General features: G+C 42.0%; 1 protein-coding gene across 4 annotated transcripts in view; it reads left to right on the top strand.

Annotated features, from left to right (window-relative positions):
• The window catches only part of TBXAS1 (thromboxane A synthase 1), a 247856-nt gene that overhangs the window by 157675 nt on the left and 71190 nt on the right, over positions 1 to 18991 (top strand). The window lies entirely within an intron of this gene.

Here is an 18991-nt window from a genome sequence, read left to right as displayed (position 1 = left end):
ACTGGCCACAAACAATTCATGATTCATAAGCATGGTTACTGGCCCAGGCTGAGTGCTGGAGGAATATTTTCTAACAGGGATGGTGTTATCTAAGCTGCTTGCAGACACCTCATTTCTAGTGCACAGATCCAGTGTGAGCTTTTAAATGGCATACTGGTGTGGCTGTCTGTACGGAGAGTTTTGAATCAAAGATTTATGCTGAAGGGGTCTGCATGAAAAGTCTATTCTGTGTATCAATTATAAAAGGGACAATGAAACAATCTAATGTGGATTAGAAGTAGTTAACGTATTAACTGCTATTAATAAAATGCAATGTTATTTCTGTGGCAGTAGCACTGAGAGCATCGATCATGGGCTAAATCCTTTGCTATACTAGAGATGGTTGCTCCCACAAACTGCAGACTAAGATAAAGGACAGCAGGTGGGTTTGGTTAGGAGAAGACACAAAGAAAACCAAGATGGTAGTGACAAGAGCAGGAGGCAGCATTCTCTGCATATGCAGCCTGTTTTCAGGTTTCAGTGGTTGAGGGACCAGAGGTTTAAGGTTATATTGGAAGGGATGTTGGGAGATGCTGTAAGAGATAACACATGGCAGTAGCTGCCCAGTATCAGGGCGGTGTGGAGGAAAGTACAAGGTCCATGTTTGCCTTAACAGTGTATGCACAAGTCCATGACTGGCTGTGGTCCTGCCTGTTCCTGGACTTTTGCCTAGTTTGTAAAATTGGCATATAGGAACTATATCAAACGCTGGGAGTTAGACACTTAGGACCAGACTTCTGAGAGCGCATTAAGTTCCCTTTGCAGTTCAGGATCATTAGCATGGCTTTCAAAAGTGACTAGAAAGTTTGGAGCTTCCTTTTTTTTCCCTCTTTTCACTGCCTGTCTCCTTACACGCTCTTGGAATTTTGACTATTTTAGGTTGGTGGCACACAAGTCCCGTTACAAGTATAGACAACTTAATAATTTGCCAGAAACATAAAAATGGTATGTGAAACAGATCAAAATGCAGCTGTGTCCAATTTAATGCAGAAATGTAATCTGTAGAGATTAGGTGTCCCAGATAGCCCTGCATTGAAGGAGAATTATGTCCTGTGTCCTAGGTCTTGAATGATGAAATGTACCTACTGAAGTCAGTCGGAGTTTTGGCACTGAATTTTAATGAGGCCAAGATATAACCGGTAGCTACTGGTTCTTTCTGCTAATAATGGGAGCTATAAGCAGTGTCTTACGGTCTCCCTGTGCTGCATTAGGCCAATGGGTATTCCTTAAGTTGCCACACTCCTAGATGTTACATTGTGTGCATCTTTTACTCCTCATTGATTTTATCACCATTAAAAATGCTGTTTGTTTTTTTTTCGGGGGGGGGGGCAAAAAAGAAAAAGCGCCTTTGGAACAAACTGTAAAACAATGAAAAGCTCCACAAAAGTGATTCAGCTGAAGCTTGTCGTCCTCTCATCTGCAGCTAACATGAACGAAGAATAAAGAAAGGCCAAAAAACAATGTGACAAGCAAAGTCAGCCTGTTATCATCCCTGTTCTATCAGTAAATGAAACAATGGTTCTGAATGCCTAAAGATAATCCCATGGGCAGATAGTAATTTTACAGCCAGGTTTAGATCTAATAATACGCTTGCAGCTTATATGAGATCTGTGATGTCACTTTCTCTCATCCCATCGGTTAGTGCTGCAGATGTCATTTTAATTATATATTATCTTTCTTTGGTCAGTCAAATAATTCCAGTCCTGGATATTCCACTCATTTGGCTTATATACAAAAACATTTAGCAGTCGTACTTTAGAAATTTTAATATATTACATTTATTCATGGATTCAAATTATTGTAAAATGCTTTTCCCACTATTTACAGAAGAGCAAATTCACCCTGCTCAGCAGAACCAGCACAAATTTAATGCACCACTTAACACCTACTTTGAAGACTCCAGCAGGATTTAAGTGTTCAAATACCTTATCCTGATTATCTGCCCAGGTTTAAATTTCTCCCTTAGGCAAAATGTTTCCAGAAACAGGGCAAATAGACTGTTTGTTTACTTCAATAAATGATAGTTTGATAGATTTTCATTTAATAATCTGATATGCAAATCATTATTCATGTAAGAGTTGTTTTTTCTATCATGTTACAGCTCAGTTCTTAACCTACCAGTCTGTTTTAAATGATGATATCTAGATGAAGGAGTCTTTCATGGTGCTCAAAATTGAGACTCCTTTCTAAAACTGTGGGTTGAAACTAATCCCCCTCAGCAGATGAAAGGCCAGAATTTCATTTGTAATCCATAGTAATAACAACAGTTGAAATGTAACAGTTTAAGGATATTGCAAAACATTATTTTTTGAAAATCACAACAGATCTGTGGGAAAATCCAGTTTTCAAAATACGTGCCCTTTAACAAGGAGAATTGGAGAGTTCATAGAGGCTGCAACACATTCTTCTGGCATCTCCTGATTTTTCCAGTTCTATTGTCTGCTGTGAATGCATAATTCAAGGTCACTGATCCATGCCAGGCAGGTAGTGACCTGATGATGTTTCTGATGATGATCAGCTGTTTCTTGGTGATCTCAAGCCGATTTGAAATGAGAGAGTGGCAAAGCACAGAGAAGTATCACCAGAACTGTATTCATTGACATCTCAGTTGGCAGTTTAGTCAATCTGGCTGGAGACCTACAGACTACCTGAATGCTTTTGGTGTAAAAGCGCAGAGCAGACAGAAGGAACAACGGGAGAAGAGTGTGAAGGCTCTGCTGCTGTGAACCACGCTGCCCGTGAGCCACGTGGTGTAAAGCCACAAAAAAGCTGTACGGGGCTGTCAGTCCTGGTGATGATCTGCCCTCCCGTGAACCGGTATGGCCCTGGGATGCTCTGTACTCTACTGTGCCAGGTCTAGATCACAAGAGGTTTTCCTCTGGTCAGCAATTGCCAGTGAACAATTGCAACCCCCTCCAGTTTTCCCCATTTCTCCTCCTCGTTCCTACCAATCCTTTCCCTGATCCCTGGTAAGTACAGTCGCTGGCTGCCCGCACACCCAGGCAGACACAAGTGATTCCTGGTGTGTGGAGATCCTTTGGTTTTCCAGCATCAGCCACGGGAGCCTAGAAAGGTCGGGAAACTGAATTTTGAGGAAGTCTGAGACTAAGCTCTTGAAATGCCTGCAAAGCAGAGAGCGCTGCCTTTTCACTATTGGGTAGCAATAGTAACGTACTACAAGGCAGTGGTATCTTTTAATATCTTTCTGGGAAATGATGGCCTGGTTACAACTTTAATCTCTGGAACACTGACTCCCAGGGAAAAAGGTGCAATGAGCTCCCCTAAATGCTTTACCTAAGGGGAAGAGGGACATGTGTGTGTGTGTACCTGCATTCTGGTGGATAAGGGACAATCTGAAAACCCAATTACTGTGGCACTCTGTTCTTTTCTCTTCCTTCCTCAGCAGTTCCCTGGAGTTTTTCCTTTTCATGAACTAATGAACTATTTTATTCAAGAGCTGCTTGAAATGAGTTGAGCAGAGGTAATCCTCCTGAAAAAGTCTGATCCTCTCCTTGTCAAGGGAAAACTATACAATTACTAAGAAAACTTAGTTAAAAATTTGCTAAATACTGTGTACATTCCAGGAGCTATGTGTGTGTTTGAACTGTGGAAATGCAGTACAGATGTTAAAAAGTAAATATTTTTCTAAGGAAACAGCAGATGTGAGGATTAGACACCTTCTAATAGTGTGCAGTTTTCCTGCCTTTGTAGAAAACCAAGCAAAAGTTGTTTATATTTGAAAGAAGGTGATGTCCATTTAAGGATACACACTCTATGGCAATATTAAATAATCCATTTTTACTGATTAATAAAGTCAGTAAAACAAAGGATCAGTCCGGTCCTTTTGTTTTTCTAAGTCTGTAGGAGGGATGCTGCGATTCTGTTCTGCTGGGCTGTTCTCACGGTTTGATCATGTCATTATCCACTGCCTTTGTTGGGAAGAAATGTGAAGTGGGCTTTCCAGAAAGGTAGATGAGTGTCTTAAAGATATCGAGGGAATTTGTGCTAAATATGGGGTTTGAACCCAAATCTTAAACCTGTATCTCTGCTGTTTCGAGCAGAAGGTTATCATTTCTCTAGTGTATGCTAAAAATCTTTTGAACATTAAATCTGGTGTCTGTGCTTGGGCAGCATACAGTGATTCTAAGAGGGGAAAAAAAGTGGCATTATGTCAAAAGGCGTTTTAGTTATTCACCTTCTTTTAAAAATCAAGCCGTTACTGCTTGCTTTTAAAATTGTGTTCCTTCCTCCTCACATTTGAAGAAAAATCCTTTTTTTCTTTTTTTTTCCTTTTGCTTAAAATGTAATGAATTTTATGACTTCCTTGGGATTTCTTAAGCGGGCATTTAAACGTAGCAAGGCCTCAAAACCTCGAATGGAGATGAACTTGAAATCCCTATTACTTTTGGTCACCAGTTGAAATTTCTTGATCAGTCTGTTGTTATCTTTCCAACGATGAATTGCAGGCCTACGAAATGTGATCTTTTGGTTTCAGGCCGCTGAAGTGTCTGACTGAGGTGCTTTCATCATGAAATGCAGTTCTGCAGTCTCTCTGCTCAAAAGAGATCAAGGAGAGAATAAGTAACGAGAGCGGTGACTTTCTCACCTCCCTGAGGCATGTTGATGGAGAAGCAGGAAAGAGCTTTGCATTACTGCTGCATCTGTCCCAGTTCTGCAGCCCAGCACACCTGTGAGCCCAGCACTTTACGAGCACTGCAGTCACAAGAAGATAGCAAATGTCCGCTTGGTTACCTGCTGCCAGCAAGCACATACCAGGTCTGCTTGCTGTCGCTCGCCCTTTGCTCTTATCGCGCCATTTCTACTGCCTCCTCAGTTATGGATCAGAGTACTTTATGGATCCTAGACAAGGAACAGGCAGATGGTATCATGTATATGTTATCTCCCCAACTCCAGCAAACCCTGCAGCAACCGTAACAAAATAATCTTGGCATCTGGGACCCTTTCTCCCATACCTCCATCTCTCCCCACTCCCTTTTAGTCTTTTTCAGCCGCTGCTGTGTATCTTCATTTCTTCTTCAAGGGGTGACAGGAGTGTTCCTATCTTGTATTTCACGTGTCCCACCTCAGCTACAATCTGGGGTCCAAGCCGCCGTCATGCACATGAGCAATCTCTTTGACTTCTTGGAGCACCGTTCACATGCTTCAGTTTGCAAGAACATAGGAACATTTCTGTACCAAAGGGCAGAAATGAAATCAAAGGACCAGGATGTTCTTACTGATTAAGCTGGGGAAGTTTTTGGGTATCCAGAGTTGCCAAGACTGATCTTGCAGACAGTACTGGGAAGATGTGAGTATTTATGCAGGAAAAACTAATCTCGCTTTCTAAGAGATGTGTGGTGGAGCTCGTTCAGAGGACCTTCCAAAAAATTGGTTTTTTTCCCTTTTCTGGGCAGAACAGGGGAGGTTCAGATGCTCCCTATAGCAGCATTAATCCACAGGAAGTCATTAGGCCAACAGGGTGCCTTCAGAGTTACAGAGAGGAAGGACTTAAACGCTTCTGTCCATAAGGATTGCATGTATTTTCCTCCTGTTTTCACCAGCCGGTGCGGGAAGTGAAGATGGACTTTTGGCTTTGCTGATCTACAGCATATGAGAAACATCTTTTAATTGAGAAGGGTGGGATTTTTAGTGTTGAAAAAAGGCTTTTTCATCCAGAGTAAAAATAAATAAACCCACATGCTCAGTTGTTGGTAATGTCAAGGGTTTTAGTGACTTTTTAAAATTGTGTTTATATGGGAAAATCAGTCACTTGAAATATGGTTTATCAAAAATCCAGGCCAAAAGATAGCTTAAGGACTCTTTCAAATAATGTTTGCAGTAAAATTTCTCTCTGAAAAACTGGAGGAGGAAAGAATTAAAAGGCAAACCTGTCTTTTTCAAAGAAGCCGCCCCATCCTTGAAGGGGAGATCAAAAGTCCTCTTTTTTTTTTTTTTTGGCCAGCCCTACTTACACCTCCTTCTAGGTGCTGGCTGTTGTGGCTATACCCTGTTTTTCCTGTTCTTGATACTGAAGGGGAGGGAGTGGTCACAGCTCTGGTTTATGTGTCCATAAAAATAAGAAGAGCAAGAGCTCGTTGTGTGTTGAAGGTGGGATCCAGCAAACACTGGTCTGTGTCACTGAGCTTTGTGGTGGCTTAACCAGGACAGGCAAAAAACAGAGGATGAGGAAGCCAAAAAAAAGGTGGTTGTTCCTTAGAAGGGCCTGGGTCTCGTGCTTCTCCTCTGCAACCTAGACCTGGCCTGCCCCATCATGAATTTTTTGCTTTACCCTCCCTTATGAAGGCAAGGGGACCCTGTGCTTGTTATCCAGAGAGAAGTTCAAACATTGAAAATCCTGTTTATGCCTGTGGTAATTCCCTGGAGGCAATAACGTCAGTGCTGGCCACTTGTCCCAGCCTGATCCTGTGCTAGTAATGAGTATTCGCAGCATGCATTTCAATGTCTGATTAAACCTTTCTGAAAGGCCATCTGTTTGAGGAGGATGTGGCATAGGCTTTAATACTTTTTATACCTAGTACTCCATACTGCTGTTTCATGACCTTAGACATAAAGTTTGTCCCCTGGTTAGTTAGCATCTCTCCTGATACTCCAATCAGAGAAAATAATTGGATCAAGGCTGTTGCAACCTGTTGGGTCACTCTGTGTCTTTGGGGAAATGTTCCTGGGTGTTGAGTCACAGAAGTTGCACGGATCTAATGAGACTTTCCTATGTCCAGAGCTGAGAAAAAGGTATCTGTTTTCTGGGAAAGGGAGTAAAGCATCTCCAGCTTTCTTTTCTAGCACTCAGGGCAGAATCTGATGTAGTCATATACTTGTTGATACATGCCAAATCAGTAAGTAATCTGGCCTTTTTGTTGCATGTTCTCATCTGTGCAAAATATCCAGCCTAAACAGTGTCACGTCTGTCTTTCAGGGTCATTTTCCTATAGGCTTGGAAGCGCAGTTTTCCTTTGCAATTCCCTCAGCATAAAGTAAATCTTCTCCAACTTGTCTTTTCCCGCTTCCTGTCATTTGCTTTCCTTCATGGTACGGTCTTGGTATTCATCCCTTTGGCTGAAAGGAAAAAATGTCACCCTGAAGTTGTGCACATTCCCTTTCTTTTATAACTTCTCTCTCTTACAGTTCCTCGTCTTTTCTGTACATTACCCTTGCGGTCTGTCCCTCCCAAATTTCTCAGAAGATCCTACTTGAGGTCACTGAAAGCCTTTCCTTTTTCCTGCTTAATCTGTGATCTGGTCTTCATCCAGGGTGTGGGGTTTTCAAATCAGCAAACAAAGGGAATCTTGCCATAAAATGAAATAATCTGGAGATTAATTTTCTGCATAACAGGGTGGTGGCCTTTAATGCCAAGGTGGGATATAAGATCTAATCTTCATTTACATAGCCTTTTTTTTTTACTTACTCTTGATCTAAATCTGCAAGGGATCTGTTGTCTGGGACTGGGAGTTTTATGTATTTATTTTACCTTGCTGTTCAGAGCAATAGCATGTTTGGGAACTTTCCCTCTACAAACAGATTTTCTTCTGACACATGTAACTAGAGCGTAGCATCCTAATTCTTAATTTAGAAAAAAAGCACAGATTTACTGACCTAATTGCAATAACAAAGCTTTCCCTTTCTCTATCAGTTTTTACAGTTTTGTCTTTCATATTTCATCCTTTTTTTTTTTTCCTTATATCTGTTATTGGTTCACCATCCTTCTTCCCTGAGTCGCTCCCAGAACTAGGAGGGGAGTTGCAGCACTTGTATTAGTGGGTGATCTTCAAATTTGTCTCTGCTAGTCTCTCTGTGTCTCCATTTGCCTACAGTGACCTCTCTCAGCCCCACGCGCTGCCTTCTTTTTGCAATACAGTATGACCTTTTCTGAAGCAGTTATGAAAAAGCTGTTCCATGATATTTCATTCTGGTTCAACTGTCTTGTCCATCTGTTGGCATGTTTTGATCCCTGGAGGTTTTTCCCTTGATCTATCTCAACTGTTGGTATCTACTTTGCACTCCTTTGATATTTCTCCCTTTTCTCTTGTGTCTACTTACCTTAGCAGATCCATACTCCTACTTATAAGAGACACCGACAGCGTGTCTTGCCAACAGGAGAACCATTTATGTGGCCAGCATTTGGATGCCAAGTGCATGAAGTTGCTTTTCTTGTGAACCTGGTGGCAAGTCAGTCTGACCATCTGAATGCACAAAGGTGACCAACTTTGTTTGCCGGGGCAATTCTCTTCTTGCCACCGTGTCCAGGCTGCCCCAGGGGCTGCCTCTCCCCGGCAGCCTGCTGGACCCAGCAGAGCCGGAGGCCTTCACTAGACCCCATCCGCTCATGACCGTATCTGGATTTTGAGGATAATTTAACATTAGGGTTACTTATTATGGAAAACAACAGATTGTCTGTCACTGGAAACCTTGAGGAAAGGCTTTCTAAAATGTTCCCTCGATGTCAGCCGGCTGTGAGGCAGGAATTCCTCCGTGGTGTTCCTCCGTCTACCTTTTGCTAAAGAGCAGCCTGAACGGTTGCGGCGATTCCTCTCTCTCCCCCAAAATCCACCTAGGAAATCCTGCATCGGCAGCAGTCAATGGCAGCCTTGCCCTGGCTTCATAGCCTGTGACTGTGCAGGGCTTTCTCCACTTTCTTCGCAGAGACTACCCTTCATTTTTCCCTCTCACGGGGATAAGCAAGCTATATCTAAGAGAGACAGAGACTACAGGGGAGCCGAGCACCTCCTTTCTCTCTTCAACAGAAATGTACACTTTTTAATAATGTAATCTCAATTAAAAACATACCAATTAAAACGGGCTTTTTAGTAGGTCTCTGGGGAGAGGGAGCCATAATTCACATTAAAATGTAAAGCTTCAGAAGCAGGGAGAGCTAGGTGCATTGCAAGTGCCCAAATATTCAGTGATTTTAATTACAATGGAAACTTGATAAATTGCTTTGTGCCACAATCCATTATTAACAGCTTAATGAATATCACTGCTGCCTGTTTTAAACTGCTCCATGGTGAAAATTGTTGTCAGTATTTCAATTGCAAACTCTGATTTTTAGCGTGTTTGTAACTTGGCCCCTTAAAAAGGGGAGGAAGGTGAAAGTCTGCAGGCTTGGCTTTGGGTCTGGGTAAGTTCTGCTGGCTGCAGCATCCTGAGAGAGATACAGGAGGAAAGATGGAGCTTTTGTGTTTCACCAGTATTGGGACTGGCCAGGGGTTAAATCTGCTCCTTGCACAGTTTAAGAGCAATGTCACAGCTGTTCTTTGGGCATGCAAAGGGCCCTTTGGCCAGCTGAGGGGTCACCAGAGCACAGGGCTACCTTTACATGTGCTGTGTCTCTGCACAATACCCATGAGGCTGGAGGACTGTTTGGGGTGTCTGCGCAGGAGTAAAGGGAAGCAATAGCGTAACAGCCCATGGTCAAGCATGCTGATGAGCTTATTTTGGAGCGAGCAAAGTGCAAGTTGGTTCAAATTTTCCAAGTTTTAGCTAGCAAAAAGCTGATTTGAGGTATGGAATTAGGCAAATCCTTTTAGAGCACTGAAATGTAAACAGTGGTTGCGCTCAGCTTTGAACAGGGACGAAACATTTAATTTTTCTGGACGGTTATTACGGCTGTAATTTTGCTAATGTTAAGATGCTATATATTTATGTGTATATTTATAGTAAACTTGGTACCTTTCCCCTCCTTTTCAAAGCAGCTTAATATTTCAAGGATAAAGGTTATTATTAGGAATGTTATTATTTTAGATGCTAACAGCAGGTATAGCGGGCTTATAGTCGTGCCCCATTGAAGTGTTAAGCCGTAGGGATTAAATAGCCACGGTCTGGCTTCTGTGAGATTTATTACTTATTGTGGGTGTTCTGTTTTCACTTTTCACTTGATCGTGTGGTCTGACTGGAGGGTCACAATCCCCAAAGTGGGGTTACTGCCAGGTGTTTGACAAGATCTTGACAAGATTTGAGTGAGATGCAAGGTAGATCTCAGGACAGAAATGACTGGGAACTGGTCTTCTGATTCAGAGAAGTCACAAGCGCGTATATGAGATAAACATGATTTGTCTGAATGTAATTAATGTCTCAGGTTTTGCTATTATTATTCTGATTATGTTTTTCTGGAAAACAACAAAAGCATATTCACTTTCCCCATCTCAGAAATGGCAGCATTACTCATAATGATGTTAACTTGCACCCTGCCAATTACACAGAGCTCTCCTGGTTCATTATATCAATAATTACACATAGGATTTTTTTGTTTTCTTGAGAAAAATGTTTCATTGACAGAGGAGTAATGATGCCTGTGAGTTGCTTAAGTATTGCTCAGTCAGGGATATGTAAGATGTGGGAGATGTCCTCATATTTTTGGGGAGAAAGACAGCTGGTATTCTGGCATGCTCTTAATATTCATGTGTTTCTGAAGTTGTATGTTTTTTAGTTTGACTTGAGGAAGCATTCCAGACCACAGGGCTGCCTAACTGTCATTTTTCATGCCTCCCTGTACTGGCAGAGGACAAAGTGGCATGAAATATATAAAATGCCATCTAATTTTTCTTTTGTTCTTTAATTGACACACACATGCTGCTTCTGTGTGTTTACCAGTGTGCACAAAACGCCTATATTTGCAAGGTAATAGCTGTGTAAATATTAGAAAGTCATAATGAAACTCTGTGAAGGAAAGGAGAGCAGGGGGAGAATCCTTCCTGCTACCGAGGAGCCATCTATTGGATAAAACCCATAACTGAACCGAGCAGCCATGAAACCGCGGAGGATAACACAGTTTGTTATTGGTCACAGGATAGCTCAAAGTAATCCTTCCCTTCCCAATGCTGCTTTCACCCACTGCGTTAGAAACTTGTACCCCTTTGTGCACACACGTGGAGAGTCAGATGTAGAGGCGATTTATGTACTATAGGTAAAAACCAGTTTAATATAGCTGAAGATCCAGGATAAATCCTAACGTAGGGTGCAGGTGTGATCATGAATGGATAAGCCAGCAGTAGGATTGCCCGCCAGCAGTGGAGAGCAGTCGCTCAGACAAGTAATAGAAAAGAGAAGTGTTTTTCCATATTGTTAATAAAGAACATAAATAACATTAACTGAACTTTTTTGTAACTGTACATGTCATTTATATCAGTCTCACAGCCATAATTAGTTTAGTTTAAAAAAAAAAGATATTTTTTTAGTTACTCAGAATTACTTAAGGCCATCACAAAACCAAATAACGAGGTGTTCCTTCCCTCAAAACATATGCAATCTATATGTAATGTGATGCAGAAAGAGAGGATCTTGAACAAACCATGGGGAGAGATGAGGGAGGATAGGATGTGAACAGTAAATTCCCAGGATGGTCCCGAAACATCCTGATGGCTCTTCGAAGCGAGTGGCAGAGCTTTGCAAGCATCTTAAAGAGAGCATATGGGGCAGGAAGAACAAAGGATAAAGAAGCAATAATGAGATTCCTGGGCATTTTCTTGAATGTTAGACAACTGCTAAAAACAGAACTGATTATTAATCAGGAATTAAATTTAAGCAAATACAATTATAATCTGTGGCAAATAGAAAAGAAACAGAGGGCTGCCTGCAACAGCAGCCTTTAGTCAGCAGTTTGAGTCAGCAGAGGGTCAAGCTTCTGGGTGTCGGACACTGAGCCTAAAACACTCCCTTCCTGCATCCTCCCTTCCTCCTGCGAATAGCGGAGGGGAGCAGTGTCGGATGGTTTGCTGGGAGGCCAGATAAGCTTTGGGAGAGGATGCGTGCATACCGCGTGCAGCAGGGTGGTCAGCTCGCTGCTGGTTTGGGAGTCGGTGCCTGTTCCGCACGCTGGCGTGCATGGGGGGGCCTGGGGGGGCCTGGCCCAAGCTGTGCTTCTTCCCCAGCACCCAGTTATTTCTTCTCTTGCTGTATTTGCCCACTGTGGATTCGGATAACCTCACTCCTCCACCTCCAAGCAGCAAAATATGTGTGGGGCAGGAGAGGCTCTGCTACCACACACACAAATCCAGTATTTATTGTTTGTACTCTGATAATGCCAGGAGTCGTTATCGGAAACGTTCTGTCGTTATCCTAAATGTTTTGCAAATACAGAATAAGGCGGTTGCAGTCCACTGTTACCAGTGTCTCTTGCTCACCGTGATGCAGGGATTGAGAAAGCTGGATGAGACTCTAGCCATTGCATTTTGGGCTGTTTTCTGAGCCTTCCCCTTGCGTGAGCGCAGTGGAGGGAGCTGCGGTGGTTGGACTGTTGTGCTGTGCTCTGGGCTGAGGCTGCCAGCCCAACGCAGCAGAGATGCCAACCAGCTGCCACAAAGTGCATGACACTTGTTCGCCTTTAGACTGGATGGAGAAGCTTAGCGCTTCTCTTCGACACCCAGCCCATTCTGCTCAGCCTGGTATTGGAAGGAAAATCCCCAGAGTCAGAGGCAACAGTCAGTTCATTAGGGGTGTAAATGGACTGGGCTGCAGGCAATCCCTTGGTTTTACACTGAAGAACTACTGGAAGGGTTTCCAGCTCTCTAAGCAAGCCATAGGTTTCTCTGTGGGCCCACATAATTAATGAAACAGTCAAATAGCTGTGTGCTTTATTTTCTCTCTCTCATAACTGTAGTATCTCTTCATCCTACATATCACTTCAGCCAAGTTAGGCCTCCAGTGAGGATCTTTGCAGCTCACAGTCAACAGACCCACACACTTAAGATTAAAAACAGCCTCCTTCTACAAGAGCCATAAAAAGCTATGCTAAACTTGCCTTAACTAGAAACGGTTCTTTGCTCTCTCTCCGTTCACTAACAATTAGATCTGAAATTAAAATTTATTTTCATCCCTGGACTGTGAGGGAACATCTCGAGAAGGAGGCTGTTGTCTTTCAAGATGTGAGCCCTCTAGTGCTACTTTAAGCAGCAGTTTAAGCTGAAGGGAGATGAGTCCTTAACAAAATCTTGTTTTTAAGAAATCTCCCTGGCTTTATTTTCAGGTCGAATTAGGCTTGCCCGTGCCTCTGTAGATTACTAACGCTCTTACTTTAACCTTGCATTTTGAAGGTCAGAAAAGCGCAACGTTTTTGAGGAAGAAACCAGCAGTACCAAAGCATGCTTCTCCCTCACCTCATGAATAGAGGCACTACTACGTGAAAATAGTTTTTTATTTTTCAGCGGTATGATTATCAGCATGCTTTGTTAAAGACCTACTGAAGTAATATATGTATAGAGAGAGACACATATACAAGTAAAGGTTGTGGAGCCTCAGACGTTACGGGTGTAGCTGGGTGAAATCTAATGATCTGCAACATCTGCAGGGACTCGCTGGAGGAGGGGAAACCTCTCCAGTGACGAAAATGGTTCAGTGCTGGGGTGGACTGCCTGGGGAGGCTGTGGGAAGCTGGAGTTTGGCTGGGTTTTTAAGAACAGGTTAGACAAACAGCTGTCAGTGTTGCTTTGGCTGATGCTGCCTCGTGGCAAGGGGATGGAGTAGAGAGCTTGCTGAGTTCCTTCCAGGCCTCTTTCCGCCATGTGATGGTGCTTTTGCCTTAAACTCTTTGAGTCTGTGTAAATCTGTTTTCATCCTAGGTCTTAAAGGGTTTTCTGAGATCATCATTAGCTTTTCCTCATGGGGTTTTACAAGATTTGATGCGTGTTGTACCGATTTTACAGATGGAGAAGCTGCACCAGTTATAACTGTGTTTTAAAGGCAGAAGAGGGAGTGCAGCTTTAAGCATCCCAGCTTCTGCGGAGCTCAGTGCTTTAACCGGTAATTCATATCGGCCACTCTGCAGATTTAGTGGCAAACTCAGCCAATAAAATCCGTGTCATACTTGAATTTACACTTACTTACTCTTGTTTTTTTTAATATTTAAAGGAACATTGGTCACATGTAGAAGATATGTTTTGTTACCATGTTTAATACTTTCCATGTTCAGGTGCTTTCATCAATTTGCTGACGTACCTGCACCTTCTGGGCCTGCTCAGCATTTCGTGTAGCATTTTTGCAACATTATTGTAGGGACACTTCTTTTTTCTTTCAAGCAGAAAGCAAAGGCATTGCTGTGGCTTCTGACATCAAATGCCGTGTCATTGAACACTCACAGTGCTCCCTCATTGCTGTGAACTACTGCCAGAAACTCGCATAGGAGTTTAGTGATGATAATATATGAAAATATCAGAACAAGTCCAAAGTTATACAAAATCTTCTCAGTCTGGGGTTTCACTACAAATGTTAAGATCAGGCCAGGCTGGCAAAAGGCTGCTCCACTTTCCAAGTGGGCACTCAGTGAGATTTTTTTTTTTTGCTTTAAATTTACGCAGGTTTTCAATGCAAGTTATATTGCTTTGTAAGACGTGCCTGCCCGCAGACATTCAGCCCATTTACAATAAAAACATTACAGTAGTTTCACCAGCTGACGTTAACAAATGCAAACAAAAGAGTTTTTTCTGCCAGACCGAAAGCCTCCCAGCCGCTCTCGAACAGCGGCCGTACCCTGCAGTTCAACAGACTCCAGGTCCTTCCAGAGCTGAGCGTCACCCGTGAGAGCACCATGCCCTCAACCTTCAGACGCACAAATTTGAGGGCTGTCAGCTCTGGCCTCCCAGTTTATTCCAGCTTCTGGGTTCAAGCACAAGGCAAAAGGACCATCTCTCTGAAATGTTTTAGGACTGGATGTATTGGCAGAGAGACTGGCTTTTTTGTGATTTCACTGAGGAACCAAATGAAACCTGCAAGTGTTAGGGAGAGGTTGAATCTGATCCTTTCAAAGCAGTTTGGCAAAATGATAGTTTTAGTGGGACTGCATTTTGTGCTTCTTTTTCAAAAAGATCTGGGTAGCTACTGCAGTGCTTTACTGATAACTTCAGGGTGACACAGATTTGTCTCACCTAAAAAGATGGTTGCTAAACCAAACATACAAAAAGTGACCTGGATAGAAAATAATACAGCAGTGTTTGTGCATTTGTAGGAAACTGAAATAATATGAGATGTGAGCTTTCTATCTGTTAGATAAGGATTCTGAAGCTTAGCTCCTGCTTTTTTGAGCTGCCATCAGAGCATTTGAGAAAGGCTAGGAGGGTCTGCACAGTTTATTGTGAGTGGTATTATATTAGCAGCATCACATTTGTATGACTTTTGCACCACACCAAGTGCTTTACAGAATACCAACCGATTATGTCATCTAGTTTGATTCCTTGATTCATCTTGAAGTTGCTTTTTGTAGTTCTGGGCTCTTTTGAACTCAAAATGGGGACCTGAACTATCAGAGTGGTGCAAAATTTGCATTTAGTTTGCAGAAAACACAACTGAAATCCCAGCATTAAGAACAAGAATTCCAGCTGATACACATTTGGTAGTTTTCCTTAAGTAATTTTTGGCTTCACCTTGCAGAGGAGTTGAATGGCTCAATCCCTCTACCAAAAGCATAACCCAAGGGTCCCCTGGATCCCCAAAGCAGTGGTGAATTTGCCAAAAGGTCAGCTGGTACATCAATCTTAGATATGAAAACACAGTTCCCTGTTTAGGATGGAAAGAGCTGGAGACATCCCCCCTGCCCAGGACCCTTGCCTCCTGTGAGAAAAGTCGTGATACATCATGCATGTGAGTGATATATCTCTCTTCTTCTGACAGTTGCAAAACTTAAAAGCAGTGATTTGAGGAGGGGTGATAGATACTGCTGGATTGGCCTTCCCCAGTATAGCACACATCTATTCTTCCAGTGTGTAGCACATAGCTCGTTACAGTTCTGTGCAGAATGATTTCTCTGCATGGCCAGGTGATGTTTAAGGAGACTAATGAGAGAAATGATAGGGCCCAGAACACTGGTGTCAGGAAATATATTGCAAGGTGTCTATCTTGGGGAAGCTGAAAGCGGGGCTTGTCTTATTATATATTTCAAAGGGGATGTCTGTGTCACCACCAAGTTAGACGTGCACCCTGTCCCATACTGCATTCAAATTAGATTTTTTCAAATAGTAGCTTTCCATTCAATTTTCATTGGCTTAATGATAGGCTCTGTGTTATATGGGGGCAAAACAAGAGTCCGTCGCACTGGCACGCCATTCTTTTGAAGCAGGAACTTGTTTCTGAGGCCATTGTAACATAACTATGCAAGTGTCAGAGGACAGGATAGAGGCTATTATGGGCTTCTGCTTTTTGTGAGGAAAATCAAACAAATGTCCCCGATGGAAAAAGGAAGCCAGCTGCTGTATGTGATGACCAGAGAATGTTTTTGTGCAGTGACACTGTCAGTACCTGGTCTGTTGTCAAACTGAAAAAAACTGCCTTTTCTTTTTTTTTTCTGCTGTCAACCGAAGTGGAGAAAACCCCCGTGAATTTTCATGAGATACCTTTTCCTCATTTCCAGCACTTAACAGTCCAATTATATTTGGTTTTATGCTAGCGTTTGCCTCTATTGCCATTGTTAGGTTTTTGAGTCAGAGTGATTTTTCCATCCTGATGGTGCGGAAGAAAAAATATGTTTCATTATGACTGGTTATAACCCTGGAAATCTTTCCTCTCGCTTGGGTTGATGACAATTTTTTATGTTGCATTCTATACTGATGCCTAAAGTGAAGTAGAATGAACCATAAGGAAGAGAAGCTTTGCTAAAATATAGCTCCTTCCACTGTGTAGAATTATCTTGAAAAAAGCTTGCATCTTTCTAATTTTATACTTTTTTTTCCCCCACTATTATTCAAGTAGTTTTTACAAATGAATGTTGTTTTTGTAAGGATTGTTTATGAAGCCATTGCTTTTAGCAACCCCTGCTCACCTGTGAAGAAATTACATGGCACAGATAAGGTATCTAGTTGTTTCTCCATAGGGTGACCTTATAAACAGATTCTGCAACAAGCTAAGCTTTTAAATTCCTAACCAAATATATTGTGTAAGTAATAAAAAGAGCTCCTCAAAATGGCCACAGAGGCATTTCAGAGTACATTCTTGGGAATATTCACTTGTGCTAGCATTCATTAAGTTTGCTTTCAGAAAAAATTCTCATGAATGAAATTTTATTCACTAGTCATTATGATTATTACTTTACTATCATAGCAATAACCAGATGCTTTGTATAAGGCCGGGACCTGATTTTGTCTAAGGCTGGAGAAACATCTTGTAGGGTCTCCAGAGAGTGTATTGTCTAAATATAAGACCAGACTCAGCTAACAGCTCATGACTGGGAACTGCAAACCCTCAGAGAGCAATGGGTTTGTTTACAAGAAAATTCACAGCTAGAGAAGGATGAATGCAGAACCATACCAAATGTTATACCATTTGAACTATAGTATGTTACAGTGTTACAACTCCACTGAATAGGAATGTAATTATACATTTTTATGTCATAAAGGTAGTTTAGGTGATGATGACTAGTCGTATGGAGAAAGGGATTATCTCTACAGATGCAGTTCATTACTATACTGGACTAGTCTATCCACACACTAATGAACACATTGGAACCGGACTGTTCTTTTTTTTTTTGATTTAAAAAATGGCCTAACCCAAATATATGTACCAGGAAAATCCCTGAAGCGTAGGCTATGCCAAAGAGTCGGACTCTGAGTTGTGCAATACGTGGACTCCCAGAATGTGAATAAAGCCCTTCCTGGAAAAGTTCAATGAGATTTTTTAGCTATGCACAGCTGAAGTATGCGTGAAGTCTTGTTTCCTCCGGTCTAGAGGAACATAAAAGAGCAGAGGTATCCTATCACGCTGGAGGAGGATGACTGTGGCAGGGCAGCTGCAACTTTTGGCTTGCCGTATTAGAAATGAAAGACCGGGGAAGCATGGCCAATTTGAATATGGAAATTGTGCCTAAGTCTAGGTACAAGGAAGTATTTTCAGAGCTGGAGCTCATTCACTGAGCACAATGTGTATAATGTTGCCTTGTGTGCCTTCACTTACTGAGGCAGAAGCATGTATCCCGTGCCTTGATGCAGTTTGGCCAATTTGTAAAGTCCTTCAGCGTGCAGTGACTGGCACTGGCTACTATCTGGAGCATTGATTCTTGGGTGTACCAGGGTGCAAGATGCACTGTGGTCATGGGTACAAGGTGCATAATGTACACGTGCAAAATGAAAAGGTTCTGTGGGTTGGAGGGAAGGAGCTGTTAAAGGGGCAGGTTGCCAATCCCTTGTATTACTCAAACCTCAAAATAACCATTCCTTTCTACCTGTAGATTGGTCAGGACAGTTTGTTGGCAGCAGAGCTAAGCACAGGACACTAAGTATTTCTCCTCTTTTGTTGTCTCACTGCTCTCTTTTCCCATGTCGTGTGAAAAAAAAAAAAAACAGATTAAGTCCTTTGACATTTATAATTAATTAGTCCTTCCTTACTCTTATCTTGTTTGCCTGTCCTTTTCTCTGGCTTTTCCTTTTTCTACTTTATCTCTCAATCATCAGATCCAAGAAATCATTCAAATGATTTCTTTTAACAGATAAATACAGCTTTAGGGCATTTTTTTTCTTTTGACGAAAGATTTGGTCCCTTCTTTTGTCCATCCCACTGCACAAGTTGTCATGTTCTGGCACTGCAGTCACTTCTAAGTCCTTGAGCTATCATGTATTCTGTTGGTATTTGAGGAATTGAAAATCAATCACATAGCCTTATGGCTTAGGTTCAGCACAATTCTATTATGCCCACTCCCAAAAGTCAATTCAAACCTTTTGGGTTATATTTCAAAGCCTAATCAAGCTTGCTGTCCAGTCTGGTTTGGAGTCAACTCACTCTTGTCCATAGGTCTGTTTATTAGAGTTTTTCTGTCAGAAACTAGCATGAAAGAAAGCAGTTTTCATAACAGTAGAATCATTCAGTGGGCATTTTGCAAAGACAAGGCACCCAAACAGGTGGTATGGTAGAAGAATGCTTACTGTTGTAATGCGTTTCTGCAAATATGTTTAAAAAAAAAAAAAAAATTATTATGTTGGTACAAGTGTTCGTAACTGTACTTTCTCATAAAAAGATGCACCAGTTT

This window comes from Mycteria americana, chromosome 1, assembly GCF_035582795.1.
Source record: "Mycteria americana isolate JAX WOST 10 ecotype Jacksonville Zoo and Gardens chromosome 1, USCA_MyAme_1.0, whole genome shotgun sequence".
NCBI classification, from domain to species: domain Eukaryota; kingdom Metazoa; phylum Chordata; class Aves; order Ciconiiformes; family Ciconiidae; genus Mycteria; species Mycteria americana.
This window is presented reverse-complemented; position numbering and strand designations above follow the sequence as displayed.